This window comes from Dunckerocampus dactyliophorus, chromosome 3 (genome assembly GCF_027744805.1).
Source record: "Dunckerocampus dactyliophorus isolate RoL2022-P2 chromosome 3, RoL_Ddac_1.1, whole genome shotgun sequence".
Taxonomy (NCBI): Eukaryota; Metazoa; Chordata; class Actinopteri; order Syngnathiformes; family Syngnathidae; genus Dunckerocampus; species Dunckerocampus dactyliophorus.
Window position 1 is genome coordinate 29,201,308 of NC_072821.1, and position 18,896 is coordinate 29,220,203.

Genomic DNA, 18,896 nt, shown 5'->3' on the forward strand with positions numbered 1-18,896 from the left:
ATTTTGTCATTTTTTCGATTTACAAATGTAAATATCATCCGATTGCAGCCTCTCAAATGTAAAATGTTTTTCATTTCGTCAGTCATTCATGAAAGCAGACCTTTTATCTTTGTGTTTGAGGCAAAACAAGATATTCACGCAAGTGAGCTTTGACTTTGGAAAACAGAGATGGACATTTCTGCCTCTTTTCATTGCTGACCAAACCACTAATTGTTTGTGTTTGCTTCATGTGGATTTGGTCTGTCTCGAGCTTCATGGATTACTCAACTAATTGAAACAATGAGCTTCAGATTAATCGACTCATAAGAAAATAATACCTGATTGCAGCCCTAGTTATTATTTACTATTTGTTATTATAATTTTTTACTGCTTATTAATGTTTATTACATTGCTATGTTGACTATTTATTATGTATTATATATGTATTACGTTTTTCCTCTTCTCTACTTTTACTATGTTTTACTATTTACCATTCACTGTTTATTCATATTTACAACTACTTTTACTATTTATTACTTTTGCTTCTACTATTTCTTTTTACTATTTATTAATATTTATTACTATTGCTATGTTTACTATTTATTACACTTACTGTTACTTTGTACTATTACTATTACTCCATCCAGCCATCCATCCATCTTCTACCGCTTATCTGAGATCGGGTCGCGGGGGCAGCACCTTAAGCAGGGAGGCCCAGATTTTCCTCTCCGCAGTCACTTCGTCCAGTTCCTCCCGGCGGATCCCAAGGTGTTCCCAGGCCAGTTGGGAGACATAGTCTCTCCAACGTGTCCTGGGTCTTCCCCGAGGCCTTCTACCGGTCGGACTTGCCCAGAACACCTCCCCAAGGAGGTGTCCGGGAGGCGTGACCTGACCAGATGCCCAAGCCACCTCATCTGGCTCCTCTCAATGCGGAGGAGTAGCGGTTCTACTCCGAGTCTCTCCCGGATGACAGTGCTTCTCACCCTATCTCTAAAAGAGCGCCCAGCTACCCTACAAAGAAAACTCATTTCGGCCGCTTGTACCCGCGATCTTGTCCTTTCCGTCACTACCCAAAGCTCATGACCATAGGTGAGGGTAGGAACGTAGATCGACCGGTAAATTGAGAGCTTTGCCTTTCGGCTTAACTTTCTCTTCACCACAATGACTATTACTATTACTATTACTATTTCTATTACTATTACTATTACTATGTTTTACTATTTACTATTTTACTAGTTATTAATATTTAATACTATAATATTTACTGTTTTTACTATGTATTAATCTTATTATCTACTATTTTAAGTATTTATTACTTTTACTATTGCAATTCTTTACTATTTATTTATACTTATTACTATTACTATGTTTACTATTTATTACTATTACTATTTTTACTACATTTATTACTGTTAATATTTATTACTTACTGTTTTTAATATTATTACTACTATAATAGTACTAATTGCTATAATATTCATATACTATTACATTACATTACATACAATGTTACATTATTATAATATTTGCTAATTACTATTTTTTGTTATTATTTCTATTTTCACTCTCAAGCAAGTGCTGACATTCACACCAATGAACAATTGAGGGTACCCAATGACCATAACGTTCATGTTTTTATGATGTGGGAGGAATAAACCCACACGTGCACAGTGAGAACTTACAAACTCCACACAGAGATGTTCCAACCGAGATTCGAACCCCCGATCTCCTGACTGTGAGGCCAACATGCTAACCACTAGTGCACCGTTTTGTATTATTGTATTATTGATTTTTTATTTAATAATGAAATGAATCTTCTTTGCATCATGTATTTGGTATGTTTGTATTAGATAGTATATTCTCGGCGATGTTTCACACAAGAGTTTTTCACACGTAAGAGTTTTGAGTGATTGAAAGGGTGAATGAAAGAGAATGCAAAGGCGTACATTAGTAGTACGTGGTCACGTGACACAATGCCAACGCCCTGGGGTGTTTTCTCATGGAGTGTCCATCATAAATCTTTGGAGGCAGAGGTAAATACGTCACACAAATGCAGGGTAGAGGGGAAGGTTGATGGGTGTCACAAACCTTCAGGGGTTGAAAGCCGCCTCAAATGTTTGAAGCCAAGCTCAACGATTGACACAAATATCAGCAACTTTCTTTATTTAGAACATGCTTAACAAAGTTACAGTCAAGTACATCCCATATTTACACAATTCACCATTCCTGAAAAGGAGCTGGAAGAAGGAGAGCCTATTTCATCCTATACTTCTTCTCTGTATCTCAACAATCAGTCAGCATTTGCTCACTTCCTGTGTTTAACAGCTCACAGCTCAGAAAAGCATCGATAGTAAATAAAGCAGTAAAAATAAATAGACGATGCACTGATGTAACGGAAAAATGTTGAAAAAGTACAAAATAAATACGTAAAAAATACGTGTAAATAAAATGAGAATAAGTCAATCAGAAATAAAATACATTTAAATAAAAGTCCAAACGTTGTGCAGCCATAGATGCAAAAGAGCAGAAAAACATTAAAAATAGTTTAAAAAAGAAGACAAATTATGAAGTTAATATAATATAACTATAATATAAATAAGTACAAAAAAATGATAACAAACAAAGACAGTAAAGATAATTGATTAAGTAAGTAGCAGAATAAAATGCACAGAGGAATAATAGGATTCATTAGAATGAAAATAAATAAAAAATGAAACAACAAATAATAAATAAGAAAAAAATGGACACAAGCATTGTATACTGTATAAATGTAAAAATAAACAGCAACAAGTTATTAATAATGACCAATGAATGAAATGCATTGTTTGAATTGGATGGGGGATAGGCTCCAGCATACCCATGACTTCAGTGAGGACAAGTGGCATAGAAGATGGATGGATGTTTTTTTTTTGTAGGGATGTCCGATAATATCGGCTCATGATATTATCGACCCGATATTGACATAAAATTGTAATATCGGCCAATATCGGTATCTTTTTTTGGCTGTTATGGAAGGCGATATAGACCTTTAAGCACCAACGTTGCAACATTGCTGATTTTGCTGCCTCATGTAGTTAATACTTAGACACACACACATTGAGGAAGAGGTAACTCTTTATTTTGCAAGCAGAGTAACAACAAAGGTCACAACAAACCTATCAACCCCATCGAAATCATGGGGGGTTCCCACCCCACATACCAGTCTAATTCATGGTGTCTTAAAGGGATAGTTCGGATTTTTTTACATGAAGTTGTATGACATCCCAATCAGCATTGTAGTCCAATAACAGCGACTTTCCCCCCACTTGGTCTCCTATGTCCAGTTCTGGTCAGATATCTGTGATGAAGAACGTAGTTCTGCTTTGTTGCTGGGGACAATTAAGTAAAAATTAAGTAAAAAAACCTTAGAAAAGGCTTAGCGTTCATTTGTCTCTCGCCGTATTCCTGCACACTGCCTCCGATGCATTCTTGTGTGTGTGAGACGAAGACCCTCGCATCTACTTCCGTGACGGAGCGCCGCGGCCATTTTGTTTACGTATGTGTTCCACAGCGGAAGAAGATGCGAGTGTCTTCGTCACATACACATGAACGCACAGGCGACAGTGCGCAGGGATACGGCGGGAGACAAATATAACCCAGAGCGACTTGTGAGGCCTGATTTTTTTTTTTATTGTCTTGCTTTAGTTGAGCTTTTAGTTGACATTCTTGCAGTTACGTGGATGTATGACATGTGTATATTAACACAAGCATCACGTAGTATCACGTAGTAGTAGTAGTACCCAAATGCAAACATGCTGCCCCCTGTACTGGGGTCTGTAGGGTTTAGAAGTTTTTGTGTGGACAAAAGACTGTCAACATGTGAGCTTAGCTTTTTTAAACAGGGACATTATCCAACGTTTCTTTAGAGGAAGGCATTCTGAGTCATTATCACAAAATGTCCACATTCTCCAGCTGGAGAATCAGTGTTTTTACCGCAGGAAATAAAAGAGGGATGTGTTGTCCCTTCAAGGGCAGGCCAGGGCAAGATGCAATCTTTGACTTGGACAATAGTACAATTCATCATAAACAAGCCATATCTCATGCTTGGTTTGTTTTGTATCAATTTATGACAGTTGGCAAACATAGGAAGACGTTATCTTTGCATCACATTTATTTGTGTGTTAGTACCGTTAACTTCGAAAATATGTTCAAATACAGTAAACTGTATTGACTACATAAAACAATAGAGACATATGTATTTTTCTTGATTTTTGGGGGGTATTAAGAGGAGTTGTAATATGTTGGACACACAGTCAGGAGATCGAGAAGATCTGGGTTCCTATTCCCGTTTTCTGTGTGGAGTTTGCATGTTCTGTGGGTGTGTGGGTATTTCGGTTTCCTCCCACATTCCAAAAACATGCATGTTAGGTTAATGGGAGACTCTAAATTGTCCATAAGTATGAATGTGAGTGTGTCTATATGTGCCCTAGGCTGGTCTCCAGCCAATCGCAGTACAGCTGATGACCCTGAGGTGTACCCTGCTTCTCGCCCGAAGACATCTGGGATAGGCTGCAGCATATCTTACACTAGTGAGGCCAAGTGGTTTAGAAAATGGATGGATGGATGGGGTTTAAAGATTAAAAATGGAATAAAATAGACTTTCTTTTTAAGAGTTACGTCATCTGAAATTAAAATTAATTTAAAAAAAATCCTGATAAAAAAGCCAATACATTTTTTAAAAACATTTTAAACAATTACATCATGTATAATATGGATTACTTAAAAAAGTTTTTTTAATACACATTTTTATTCAATTAAAAAAAAAAAGTAAAATAGTAAAACCTGGTCAGGACGAGGTTATGAGTTTAGCCTAAGTTACCAAAGAGATACAGCTGCTTTAAAACAGGCAAGTCCACCTTTAAACACAATACAGCTCGCTAACCCACTAAACTCACTTCGCATAATCGCCTCCTGGTTTGTGCTGTCTGTGTTTCATGTGGCCTTGTTTCTGTCGTGACTGGACGCTGCGTCGTGCCCTGACCCCTGTGTTTCCTCCAATCACCTCTCTCCTCTCTCTTGTGTCTAACCCAGGTGTGTCTTGTTGGGTCATTACTTTGTGTATTTTTCCCCCAGTGGTGAGTCTGTGTTAGTTCCGTTTTGTGTTTTGGACTTCAAGCCATCATTTTGGATATTGGATCCTGTGTTTCCATACTCTGGAATTAAACCTTTTGGAGCAAAATTCCATTGTTCCTTGCACTTGGGTCCACCACACCTTACCCCCACATCCTGACTGTGACATATTCAAATTATATATTTTTATTCTAATTGTTTTTAACATTTTCTTCAGTAAAATCGGTCAATTTCCAAATTTCCTTCAAATAAAGGGGCGGAACCTGAGATGAGGCTGCACCAGCGTCTTCTCTCGGCTTAGTGCGCAAACCCTGCCTACTGTCTGAGTGCACTTCACTGAGTGCACTGAGTTGGATCATGGCGCCTACCAGTTTGTGTTTGTCAGCATGTCAGCCAATAATATAATGTTGCAGTACCATTTATTATACACCATGACTTTCTACAGCCTGTGTAATGTCTGTAATGTAAGTGTGACATCAATATTCTTGCTAATCCTATCATAAAATACACAGAAATGTCATATGGGAGGCATTTGCATCCTGAAATGGTGGGGGCGTGTGTGAGCTGGAAGGTGCTTGTTACTGTCCACCAGCACCAGCTGGAGAGCAGCAAGTCCAATGCATGTAAGATATTTTTATGCTCGACTGAATGAATGAATGAATGAATTTGAATGCCAAGATGTAAAATAATATACCCAAGCTCACCAGAAAGTGATCAAACTTTTACATCAATCAGAACATTCCCTGGAGAAAGATAGGGTGCTTTTACTTCATATACAAATAAAAAGTAAAAACACAAAGGTTTGATTAAAAAAAAGAAATAAATAGGACAGACAAATAAAGGAGAACATAATTAAAGAATGTTTTTTTTAACCAAAGTGAATTATTGTCTTCTTTTTGTTGTTATCCAATGGAGGTAATCTTTCACCAGTAGCGCTGTCGAGAGATCTCATACAAAAATAAAATTAGATTTCTTGTTTGAGAAAAGCTTCTCTCCTGAGAACAGGGCAGCTCGAAGGCAATCGGACTGTCACTCTAGCATCGCGACTATGAATGATAATACATGTACCGTAATATGGAAGTGGCAGAGTGCGAGGCATTAATTGAACTGCACATTAAGTCCTTTACACACACCTTGCAAGCCAGTCTACCTCGGTTTTTCCAGCATCAGCATCAGCAAATGACGTGTCCCTGTTTTTTTCTGTCGGCGATGAACAGCTGCTGCCGTCTTAATGTCCAAGCAGAAGCTGTAGTAATACTAAATTTGATCAACGTTACTGATGATTTGCCAGCTCAAAACACATACATGTTCTGACATGTCTGCACCCTTAATCATCAAGCGGTTCTATTTACGCTCGTTACATTTGGCTGAGCACCAATTTTACAAGCACCGGCGATCACCGGGTAGCTTCATAACACACCTCATACGTAGAAGAGACGCGTGTTGCCAATTTAGGCACATGATCGCTATATTTAGCAAGTACGGGTGCGCAGTCAGAGTGAAAGAAAGGAAGTGTTTCTTGCGTCATGCATTCATTGGGTAATGAAATACAAGCAATCAATAAAGGTGAAGTATTTGCTGGCGTTGTCAGGCGTGGTGGGAGCCACGACAGGAATCAGGATCCCAATGCAGACAACCAGAGTCAAAAATAGTAACAAAAATACTTTAATACGAAACAGAAAGAGTCCACAAGGTAAAAGTACAACTAAGGAAAATCCACTAACGGTTAACCAACGAAAAACACTGACAGCAAAAGGCTGTCAGGAACAAAAACCAAAGTACAAACAAAAAAACACTGTAGGCAAACCTGACAGGAGATATCTTGGATACAAGGCTGAATGAACAAGCAGGTAAGGGAGCCAGAATGCAGGGTAAGGAACAAGAAGCCGGGCTAAGCGGGAGCAAGGAACAGGAGGTCAGGGAGTCAAGGAGTACAATCTGGCACTGGTAGATTGTTTGGCTGCAGCTTAAGAAGGGATGAGGTAATGAGCTGCAGGTGTGTGTGATTAGGTCTGGGTCATGTTCAGGGATGTGCTGCAACACAAAAACAGCAGAGGGCAGCAGAGCAGAATGCAGAACATGACAGTATGTCCCCCCCTCATAAGACGCCTCCTGGCGGCTTACCTGGCTTGTTAGGATGGAGACGGTGGAAGTCGCTTATGAGTGACGGATCCAAGATAAGGGAGCGGGAGACCCAAGAACGCTCCTCAGGGCCGTAACCCTCCCAGTCGACCAGGTACTGGAATCCTCTGCCCCTCCTTCGGGAGTCCAAGATAGCCTTCACCGTGTATGCTGGATGGCCATCGATCAGGCGCGGCGGAGGAGGCGACTCGGCCGGGGGGCACAGGTGACTGGAGGACACAGGTTTGAGGCAGGAGACGTGGAATACCGGGTGTACTTTGAGTGCTGGAGGTAGTTTAAGTCTGACGGCAGAGGGACTGATGATGGAGTCAATTAGGTATGGTCCCACAAATCTGGGTGCAAGCTTCCGGCTGGTTCCGGCCAGTGGTAAGTCCCTGGATGACAACCAGACTTCCTGACCGACCTGGTAGACGGGTGCCGGAATTCTGTGGCGGTCGGCCAGGCGTCGATTGCGCTCCGCCGTGCGGTTCAGTGCGGCTACCGTCTCTCGCCAAACTCTTCGGGCGCGGCGAAGGTGGATCTGGACCGATGGTACTGACACTTCTGCCTCCTGAGACGGAAAAAGAGGAGGCTGGTATCCATTGGCGACTTTAAAGGGTGACATACCTGTGGCCGAGCTGACAAGGGTGTTATGCGCGTACTCCACCCAGGGGAGGTGGATGGACCAGGATGACGGGTGTCGGTGGCAGACGCAGCGTAAGGCGGCCTCGAGGTCCTGGTTGGCCCGCTCTGTCTGGCCGTTTGTCTGTGGATGGTAACCGGATGATAAGCTCACTGATGCCCCGAGCATCTTGCAGAAGGACTTCCAGACCTTGGAAGTGAATTGGGGCCCTCTGTCGGAAACAATGTTGATTGGGATTCCGTGGATGCGGAAGACATGTCTCACCAAGAGTCGCGCTGTGTCCAGTGAAGTAGGTAGTCCAGGTAACGCTATGAAATGTGCCATCTTGGAAAACCGGTCAACAATGTTCAGAATTGTGGTATTTCCTCTGGAAGCAGGTAGTCCAGTAACGAAGTCCAAAGCTATATGTGACCAGGGACGGGTCGGGATGGGCAGCGGTTGTAACAGACCCGCCGGAGGTCGATTCGATGACTTATTTCTGGCGCAGACAGAGCAGGCCGCGACGAACTCCTTCACATCCGCCGCCATGGAAGGCCACCAAAACCTCTGCGCCAATGCCAGTTGAGTTCGTCTGGTTCCTGGGTGACAGGTAACTCTGGAAGCGTGACCCCACTGCAATACGTCCGACCTCAGCGTCTCAGGAACAAACAATTTACCAGCAGGACAACCCTCTGGAGACTCCTCCCCTTTAGTTGCCTCCGACACCTTCTTCTCCACCTCCCACCGAAGAGCGGCCAACACTCGGGCCACAGGTATGATGGTTTCCGGCGCTGTTCCCTCCTCCGTGGGACTGAAGACTCTGGACAGGGCGTCAGGTTTAATATTGCGTGAACCGGGTCTGTAGGTGATGGAGAAATTGAAGCGTGTTAGGAACAGTGACCAACGGGCTTGTCTGGCATTGAGTCTCTGGGCGGTTCTGATGTAGGACAAGTTCTTGTGGTCGGTGATAACTATAAAAGGATGAACTGCGCCCTCCAGCCAATGCCGCCACTCCCGCAGCGCGAGAACGATGGCCAACAGCTCCCTGTTGCCCACATCGTAGTTCCCTTCAGCCTGTGTGAGGCGACGCGAGAAGAAGGCGCAGGGATGCAGCTTCTGGTCGACCGGGGACCGCTGGGACAGCACGGCTCCCACTCCCGTATCAGAAGCGTCAACCTCAACAGAAAATTGTAAATTAGGATCAGGATGTACCAGAACCGGAGCGGAAGTAAACAAGGTCTTGAGTGTGTTAAACGCAGAATTAGCCTCTGGGGTCCATACAAACGGAATTTTAGGTGATGTAAGCCTAGTCAGAGGTCCTGCTTTGCTGCTGAAATTACGTATGAATCGCCTGTAGAAGTTGGCGAACCCGAGAAACCTCTGCAAGTGCTTCCTTGATTTGGGAGTAGGCCACTCGACCACCGCCTGGATCTTGGCGGGATCGGCACGCAGTTGACCTTTCTCCACAATGTACCCCAGAAATGGCACAGAAGTGGCGTGAAAGTCGCACTTCTCTGCCTTAACGTAGAGCCTATTCTCCATTAAACGCTGGAGAACTAGTCGGACATGAGTGGTGTGGTCTTGAAGATTCCTGGAAAAGATAAGTATGTCATCCAAATATACGAAACAGAATTGATTTATCATGTCGCTGAGAACATCGTTAATGAGATTTTGGAACACCGCCGGGGCGTTCGTGAGACCGAAAGGCATCACCAGATATTCGAAATGCCCCAGCGGTGTGTTAAACGCGGTCTTCCACTCATCTCCATCCTTTATGCGTACCAGATGATAGGCGTTGCGGAGATCCAATTTTGAAAAAATGCGTGCAGAGTGTAAAGCGGAAAAGGCAGAATCCATAAGTGGCAAGGAGTAACTATTGCGGACCGTGATGCTATTGAGCCCCCGGTAATCGATACAGGGCCGTAGAGATTTGTCTTTCTTGGCAACAAAGAAAAAGCCCGCCCCCAGTGGCGAGGAAGAGGGTCGAATAAGACCGGCTGCTAGGGAAGAGGAAATGTACTCTTTGAGGGCTTTCTGTTCTGGAGCGGAGATGTTATACAATTTGGCGCTAGGAAATGTGGCGTTAGGGAGTAATTCTATGGCGCAGTCGTACGGTCGATGAGGGGGAAGTGTTTGCGCACGGTCCTTGCTGAACACTTGCTTTAAGTCGTGGTATTCGCTAGGAATTCCTGTAAGATCTATAACTTCCTCTGGGGATATGGAAGAGGGAACATTGGATCGAGCCGAACGGAGACAGTTAGCGTGACAAAACGGGCTCCAACTGGAGACGTGCAATTTGTTCCAATCTAAGAGTGGGTTGTGAAGCTTAAGCCAGGTTAACCCCAGCACTAGTGGTGCGGACTGGGAGGGCATGACATAAAAACGGATGGTCTCGGAGTGGTTACCAGAGAGATGAAGGATAAGCGGTTCGGTTTGGTGTGTAATGGCCGCCAGGAAGCGCCTATCCAAAGACCAGACCTCCTTCTTAGCAGGTAACTTAATCATGCTGATATTATGTTTGAGAACAAACGTAGTGTCCAAGAAACAGTCATCGGCGCCCGAGTCAATAAGTGCGGTTATGTCAATACTTCTCTCTTTCTTTATAATTACTCCCTTAATTTGAAGTCTCTTGAAGGAAACCTCCTCCGCTGTAGTGGCTGAATCATGGAGGTACTCACAGCTCCCCATGGCTGGATGGTCCTCCGTAGCCGGTTGGTTGCTCCTGGATCTTGGCTTTAACTCCGCTGCTGATCCAGAAGTCGATCCTTGGCGACGATGTGGTCGAATGGGGCATTGGAGGAGTCGATGCCCCGGATCTCCACAGTAGAGGCAGAGGTTCAGCTTGCGACGACGTGCTCTTTCCTCGGCGGCGAGGCGTCGTCCCCCAAGTTGCATGGGAACCTCTGGTAGTACGGCCACGGCGTCTCCGATCCCTGGTTCGAGCCTCTGTCCCTCAGGAGATGGTAATGGTATCCTGGTAGGAATTGACAACCTGCCGCCGTATCCCTCCTTGGTGTACTCTCTCACCCTCTCCCTTATGCGGTTCTCTAACTCTATGGCTAAATTGATAAGGCCGTTGAGGGAAGTAGTGTTGTCCTTAGCCACCAGCTCATCTTTAATGTGTACATCGAGTGCTTTGCGAAAAATACTTCGGAGAACGGTATCGGGATACCCACTCTCTACAGCAAGCACTCGGAAATCAATAGAAAAATTTGCCACCGAGCGTCCTTTCTGTTTCATGTCTAGTAGTCGGCTAGCTGCTTCCATTCCCCGAATGGGATGGTGAAAAACCCGTCTGATTTCTTCCAGGAACATGGGTAAGGAGGTGCGTATGGCAGGCATAGATGTGCTCGCAACCATAGCCCACGTAGCGGCTCTACCCGAGAGTAAGCTCATTATGAATGCTACCTTGGATTGGTCCGATGTGTACGTGGTGGGCTGCTGGTCAAAAACGAGGGAACACTGGTGTAGAAACTGGTTGCAGGAGTCCGAATCTCCAGAGAAGCGAGCAGGGTGAGGGATATTAGGCTCTCGCAGCTGATGAGATACAGGTGCGTGTGCAGCTGCGCCATTAGGTGCGTCTAAGGCGTGTGGAGACGTACCGACCTCTGGTGGCGGGTGAGAGGAGGTGCTGGCGAGTCGTAGGTTTAGAGCGTCCATGCCGGCAGATAGGACCGATATGGCCTCCATGATGCCTTGGAGGGTCTTCTCGTGGCCACCGACTAATTGGCCTTGATGTGCCAGGGCCGAGCGGAAGTGCTCCATGTCTGCGGGATCCATTTTGGCCAGATTGTTCTGTCAGGCGTGGTGGGAGCCACGACAGGAATCAGGATCCCAATGCAGACAACCAGAGTCAAAAATAGTAACAAAAATACTTTAATACGAAACAGAAAGAGTCCACAAGGTAAAAGTACAACTAAGGAAAATCCACTAACGGTTAACCAACGAAAAACACTGACAGCAAAAGGCTGTCAGGAACAAAAACCAAAGTACAAACAAAAAAACACTGTAGGCAAACCTGACAGGAGATATCTTGGATACAAGGCTGAATGAACAAGCAGGTAAGGGAGCCAGAATGCAGGGTAAGGAACAAGAAGCCGGGCTAAGCGGGAGCAAGGAACAGGAGGTCAGGGAGTCAAGGAGTACAATCTGGCACTGGTAGATTGTTTGGCTGCAGCTTAAGAAGGGATGAGGTAATGAGCTGCAGGTGTGTGTGATTAGGTCTGGGTCATGTTCAGGGATGTGCTGCAACACAAAAACAGCAGAGGGCAGCAGAGCAGAATGCAGAACATGACAGGCGTGGCTCTTTTTAGAGAGTTGGATCTTTTTGCCCCGGCTCATTTGGCTCTGAAGTGGCTCCTCAGATTTTTTTCCATCTATCCATTTTTGCGTGCGTGGGTTTTCTCCGGGTACTCCGGTTTCCTCCCACATTCCAAAAACATGCATGTTAGGTTAATTGTCGACTCTAAATTGTCCATAGGTATGAATGTGAGTGGTTGTTTGTCTATATGTGCCCTGCCATTGGCTGGCGACCAGTACCCCGCCCGTCGCCGAAAGGTAGCTGGGATAGGCTCCAGCATGCCCTCACAACCCTAATGAGGAGAAGCGGTATAGAAAATGGATGGACGGATGGATAAACAGCTACAAAAATAGAATAAAATATTATAAAATACAAACGCAAAGACCCATTTCAATAGACACGGTCAAATTTCAAATTATTTCCAATGAGACAACACACCATCAACAAAACATAAATTAAAACGTACAAAACAAAAAGAAAAAACAGCATGCAGAGTTTTGAACCCAGGTTGCCTGATTGTGGGGCCAACATGCTAACCATGCAGCCATGAAGCTACCAACTCTTTTCATCTGCATCTTAGTTTTGTTGGTTACTTCTTCACCGAACTGAGCTTTTCAAATCACATGAATGAAACTTTTTTATTTAAGAAGAAAAAAGTTTGATTGTATCTAAAATTCACTTAATTTAGGAAAACCTTTTGTCATAAACACTATCAGAATTCTTTTTTGGCCTGATTTGCATGAAAATTCACTAGTTTTTTGATTTATACACCAGATAAAAAGAGAGTAATATTTTCTTGAATCAAGTTTAATCATTTTAAACATTTACACAGATTTTCTGAACAGATTTAATATAATAAATTGTGGTATGCTCTATGAAATTTGCTGTGCAGCCTTCACAATGGTCCAAAATCAGCAAATCTTTAAGAAATGGTTGTTTAAAATATAACTTTTTTACTTTCTTGAAATACAATTTTTGCGGTGTAGATACATTTTCCATGTGAGTCTAATTCTTAAATTTAGAAAATTTAGAAACCAGTTTTCAGTATTCTTAACCAGTATTCTTAATTTAAGACAAATATGTTTTAATCTGTTGTTGAAGAATAATCAAAATAAGGTTTTTTATCTTGTTATTATAAAAAATAACAGATATCTGGCACAAAATATCTTCATAAAAATTGGCTAGCTATACTTTTTAATATGAGATTATTTTTCTCAAGTGAAAATTGCTAGACAATATATTTTTTCTTTTTAGGAAAAACGGAAGAAACGGTTGCTTAAAATGGGACTTTTTTACTTTCTTGAAATTTTGTTTTTGCAGTGCATTTTGAGAATGTGATTTCTGTTTCAAGAAATGAGCCAAACCAATGGAGAAAAACTGTAAAACTGAAAAACTGTAAAAAAAAAAAAAAGAAGTAGTCGTTTGTAAGAAGATGACACATTAAAATCAAACTATGTACAAAACAAACAGTGTAATGAGTAGTAATTTAATTCATATTTTACGTTTTAGTTCTATCCACTGGGGTGTTCCACTACGCTCTCAATGTGCCTCGGGAGCTGACTGTACACTGACCCCTTGCGACTGCTTTTTAGGTGGGGTGGATCTCTCAGGAGCACCCGCTGCTGCTCAGTAAGAACAAAAACTGCAGAACAACACGTGCTTCCACTTTTAAGTCCTCAAATACCACAAAATACTCCGACGACGCCAGAAAAAGTTGCTTGATTTGTTGCTTGTCGCTTTTGAGAAAATATGTTGCCAAGAGGGTTTGTAATGTCGCCACGTTGGCAACACTGGTGCTGCGTGTGTTTAACCCCGCCCCTCCCCTGCTCAGTGTGGACACAGAGACGCCGCCACACATCTTGGCCAAAGATATCAGCCTTGAACAGAAAAAAAACTGGCTCCCAATGATGCAAGCTGGCTCATTTCAAAGAGCCGGCTCTTAGAGCCGATTCGTTCACAACCGACACATCACGAGTGAGCAGACAGTTGAGGATCGACACCTCCGTACTGCCGTGTAATGCGGGTCTGAAAGCTGTGAAAAACCACCACAATACAACCCAACTTCTGACCAGCTACAGAGACAAGAAGACAGAAGATGGACACACTCCTCCATCACGTAGCATCCCCTCGCCTTCCTTGTGAAACAAAGCGGTGGTGTCAAAACTGTGGCGTAGCGGCCATGTGTAGAACATGGCTCGTTGCAGAAATATAATGAACAAAAATCCAGCAAAAGTGGAAAAATAGAGCAAAATAGCATAATGGTACTAGAAAAAGCTGACATTTGATACTAATAACAAAACCCCCCCCCCACAAAGATTTGTCTTTAAATACGTGTATAAAGTTAAAATTATAAATTGTGAATGATAAAATTACAGAGTAAAAGATGAGATATTAAAAGAAATATTGCATTATTATGATATACAGATATTATTATGTATTTTTTTATATATTGTCATAACATTGGTTTATTTGGTCTCAAAAAATGTGATTCTTTAATATTACATTTAATAAACATAAAACATACACTTCAAAATGCACTTACATGGTTTTGTGACTCGGCTAAATAAAAAAGTACTTTTGTACTTTTGTACATTGTACTTTTCTTCAAATTAATGTTAAAATCTCGCCTTTCTCGTGGACCCAATCTCATGTATCATCTCGTGACACCCCCAGTCACCAGCCATGAACCTCATTGCACGTCACCTAATATACATACACATAGTGAGACATTTTCATATAAATGCATTTCATTTCTGACCAGGAAACAGCAATGGAGAATTCCTACTGCTAAAGGAAGGGTCATATCTGCCGCTTCCAAAATTAACTCTGTGACCGAAAACAGTGACCAGCACACACCCACACACACAGCAGTCAAACTGTCTGCTCCAACTGATTATAAGTAGTGTGTGTTGTATTTTTAGTGTATGAGAAATGTGCGAATGTGAAGTTTTGCCTTTGTTTCCTCATCACTTCTGCTTTCAACCATGACAACTTTTAACCGTAACTAATTTTAGCAGTTGCTTAGAATGCATTTACATCAGTGCACAATCATCACAATCATCTTAACACACTCATCTGTCTGTCTCTGCCTGCCTGTCCATCGACCCGTTTGTCCACATAGCTACATATCTGACCGTCCATCCATCTGTTTACATACCTGTCTGTCCGTCAAGTCACCTAGCTATATATCTGTCCATCCATCTACGGTACACATCTGTCTCTCCGTCCACCTAAATATCAACATATCTGTCTGTCCATCCATCCTACTGCTAAGGAAGGGTCATATCTGCCGCTTCCAAAATTTGCAAACAGCCTGATGACATGTTGAAACTGAAATACAGTCGTCCCTTGTTTATCGCGATTTATTGGGTCCTGACCGACTGCGATAAGCAAATTCCGGTGAAGTAGAATTCAATATTAATAAATAGAATATTTTTGTAGTTAGAGAATATAAAACCTGTTTATGACTTTCTAAATACAATTTTTACCATTATTAGAGCCCTGTAGACATAAAATAACACCCCTATAGTCACCTTTACACCCTTATTATTGTTTGTTTACCACACATTGCTCAACTGTAATGCACAGGCTACGGGATCACTGCATCAGCTTTAAACATAGCATGCTCCCGAGCTTACTAGTTAGCCTCGATTTATTGCACACTTAAGAAAGGCTTTCAAACAGAGTGGGGAAGAAGGATATAGTAATAAGTCAAAGACTTACCACTTCCACACAAATGTGAGGAGAACTTATTTTCACTATGTCATGTCGGGCATGCCATGGCTGACTCCATACAGTGTGAAGGTAATGTAATATAATGTCATGTCTCATTAATGTAACATTACTGACACCTAGTGACCAGAATACTACATATAACTTGTCTTTCAATATTTTTTGACTAATAACAGTCCAACCACAAAACAGCGTCCATTTACTAATAAATACATTTTTGAAAAACCGCGATAGAGTGAGGGAGTGATGTAGCGAAGAACGACTGTATATAAATAGAGGTGTCTATTTGTCTATCTACATATCTATCTGTCTGTTTACCTCTCTGTCTATCCATCTGTCCATCAATCTACATATATGTCTGTCCATCCATCTATCTATCTACATATATGTCTGTCCATCCATCTATCTATCTACATATATGTCTGCACATCCATCTATCTATCTCCATCTCTGTCTGTCTGTCCATCCAGCTATCTACATAACTGTCTGTCCATCCATGTCTGTATATGTATCTGTCTCTCCATATCTCTCTGTTCATCCGTCCATCTATCAACATACTGTATGTTCACATTTGTCCGTCTGTACAATTTGCAAACAACCCAATTATATGTTGAAACTGGAATATATAAATAGAGGTATCTATCTATCTATCTACCTACATATCTATTTGTGTGTCTATCCATCTGTCCATCAATTTACATATCTGTCTGTCCGTCTGGCCATCCGTCTATCGCCATAGCTACATACAGTATATATCTGTCCAGCTGTCCGTCCATCCAATTTGCAAATGTCTGATTACATTTTAAAAATGGAGTGTAGAAAAACAATCTGAATACAATAAAATTATTAATTTTAGAAAGGGTTGGTAGACTTGTTTCTTCAACTGTGAACTGGTAATGTATGAAATATTTGAGTTGAGTTTGGATAAAAACAGTTCATGTCAGAGATTTCATTTGGTGTTTAGTCTCTCGTACTGTTACGTACTATCTGATAAGGTCATGTGTGGAAGTGTTTTTTAGCAATGTAGTACAGTAGGACAGGTAGTACACCCGCCTAAACTCACAAGTATACTTACTGTACACGAATAATAACAGAGACACATCTGTGTGGAAATGTTCTTTATCTGCTCTCATAAATCATGTTTGGACAAGCCCATGTCAGACCGGAGAACTAGACCACCCATGTAGAATCTTTCCCACCAACCACTGAATTGACTTTATGGGACTATTTTTATGGGATTTTCCAGCAAAGGTCTTGTATTTGCACATCCACGACCAGGGTAAACACACACAGTCAGTGGAAATCCTAAATCCATAATCATTCAAGTGAACTTTGTTTAAAAACGTGTCCATTGGCATGTTGGAAACACTGTAGCGCGGTCACGTCCATCTGTGTTCTTAACTCCTATTTAACACATCATTCAGACATGAAACACTTGTGTAGCTACACACTGCTACCCAATAACATACAAAGCAAGAGAAATACAAGCTGAAGGAAGTCAAACACTTGTGCGCACGCACGACACGAAAACATTTATCCTATCAATGTGTGAAGTAAAATTATTGTAGTTGATTGATTGATCGTAAATGTAAAATGAAGAATCAGGTTGAAATTGTGTTCCCTATTAGAGATGTTTGATTTGGAGTGTTGCTGTGTTACAAGACGTATGTTTGAAGGTTAACTGTGGTTACACTGAACCGTTGACGTTTTACCTGCTAGAACACTGCACTCCCAGAGTTCAGGCCTACTTTTGGTTAGCAAAATCTCCAAAAGAAGAATGAGAGGCGTTCAGATATCTGGCTGCACTCCTGTGGAACATCTTGCACTGCTGGCCAGCGAGGTATATATTTATATTTTCATATACTGTATTTAGGAACAGACTGAAAGCTATATTTTATAGATGGTCTTGTCGTCAATCACACGCCATCAGTTCTTTTCAGTTCTTTCATTCATTCATTTATCCTTTCTTCTAACCCACGGCGTCAGAACTCTTTTTCAGCAACACAAACCAGCATAAGCCTTATTTATGTCAAATAAATGGCTTATTTTGTCTTACTTTGTCTTCTCTTTTGGATAATAGGAGTGTAAAGGTGACTATAGGGGTGTTATTCAGGTCTACAGTATTTAGCTCTAATATTGTTACAAATGGGTCTAGTGGTTAGCATGTTGGCCTCACAGTCTGGAGATCGGGAAGACCTGTGTTTGAATCTCCGTTGGGCATTTCTGTGTGGTGTTTGCATGTTCCCCCCGTGCATGTGTGGGTTTTCTCCGGTACTCCAGTTTCCTCCCACATTCCAAAAACATGCATGTTAGGTTAATTGTCGACTCTAAATTGTCCATAGGTATGAATGTGAGTGGTTGTTTGTCTATATGTGCCCTGCGTTTGGCTGGCGACCAGTCCAGGGTGTACCCCGCCTGTCGCCCGAAGTTAGCTGGGACAGGCTCCAGCATACCCCCGCGACCCTCATGAGGACAAGATAGATAGAAAACGGATGGATGGATTGTTACAAATGACAAAGGTCGTAAACATTTCTTTTGTGCTTTAACTATGAAAATATTCCATTTATGAATAAGAAATCCTACTTCACAGATTATGGTTGGGTCTGGAACTAATTAACTGTGATAAACGAGGGATTACTGTATAGAGTATAATTTCTACACCAGGGGTCGCAAACCCGTAGATTTTGGGACTTTTTGGGCCGGTCGATCGCGAGAAGATTTAAAAATTTTTGTTTTCTATATTTATATCGTGAGTAGATTTTGAAAAAAATGATCATATCAGTGCCATTCACCTCCCGGAGAGCGACCAACAGGCACGCATTTTGCCCACTGAACACGCCCGCACGCCTCGCCGTTATCAACACAGCAACCCGCTGTTATATACATGTACTGTATATAAGTACACCGGCTCTCCTCGTACACCGACTCGCCCCCCGGCGTTAGCAAAAAGGTCGAGTGAGAAATTGAGGGAGTTACAGAGCGCTGCAGCGATGTGCTTGTGCACAAAGCAGTAATTATTGCATGTTAATAGGG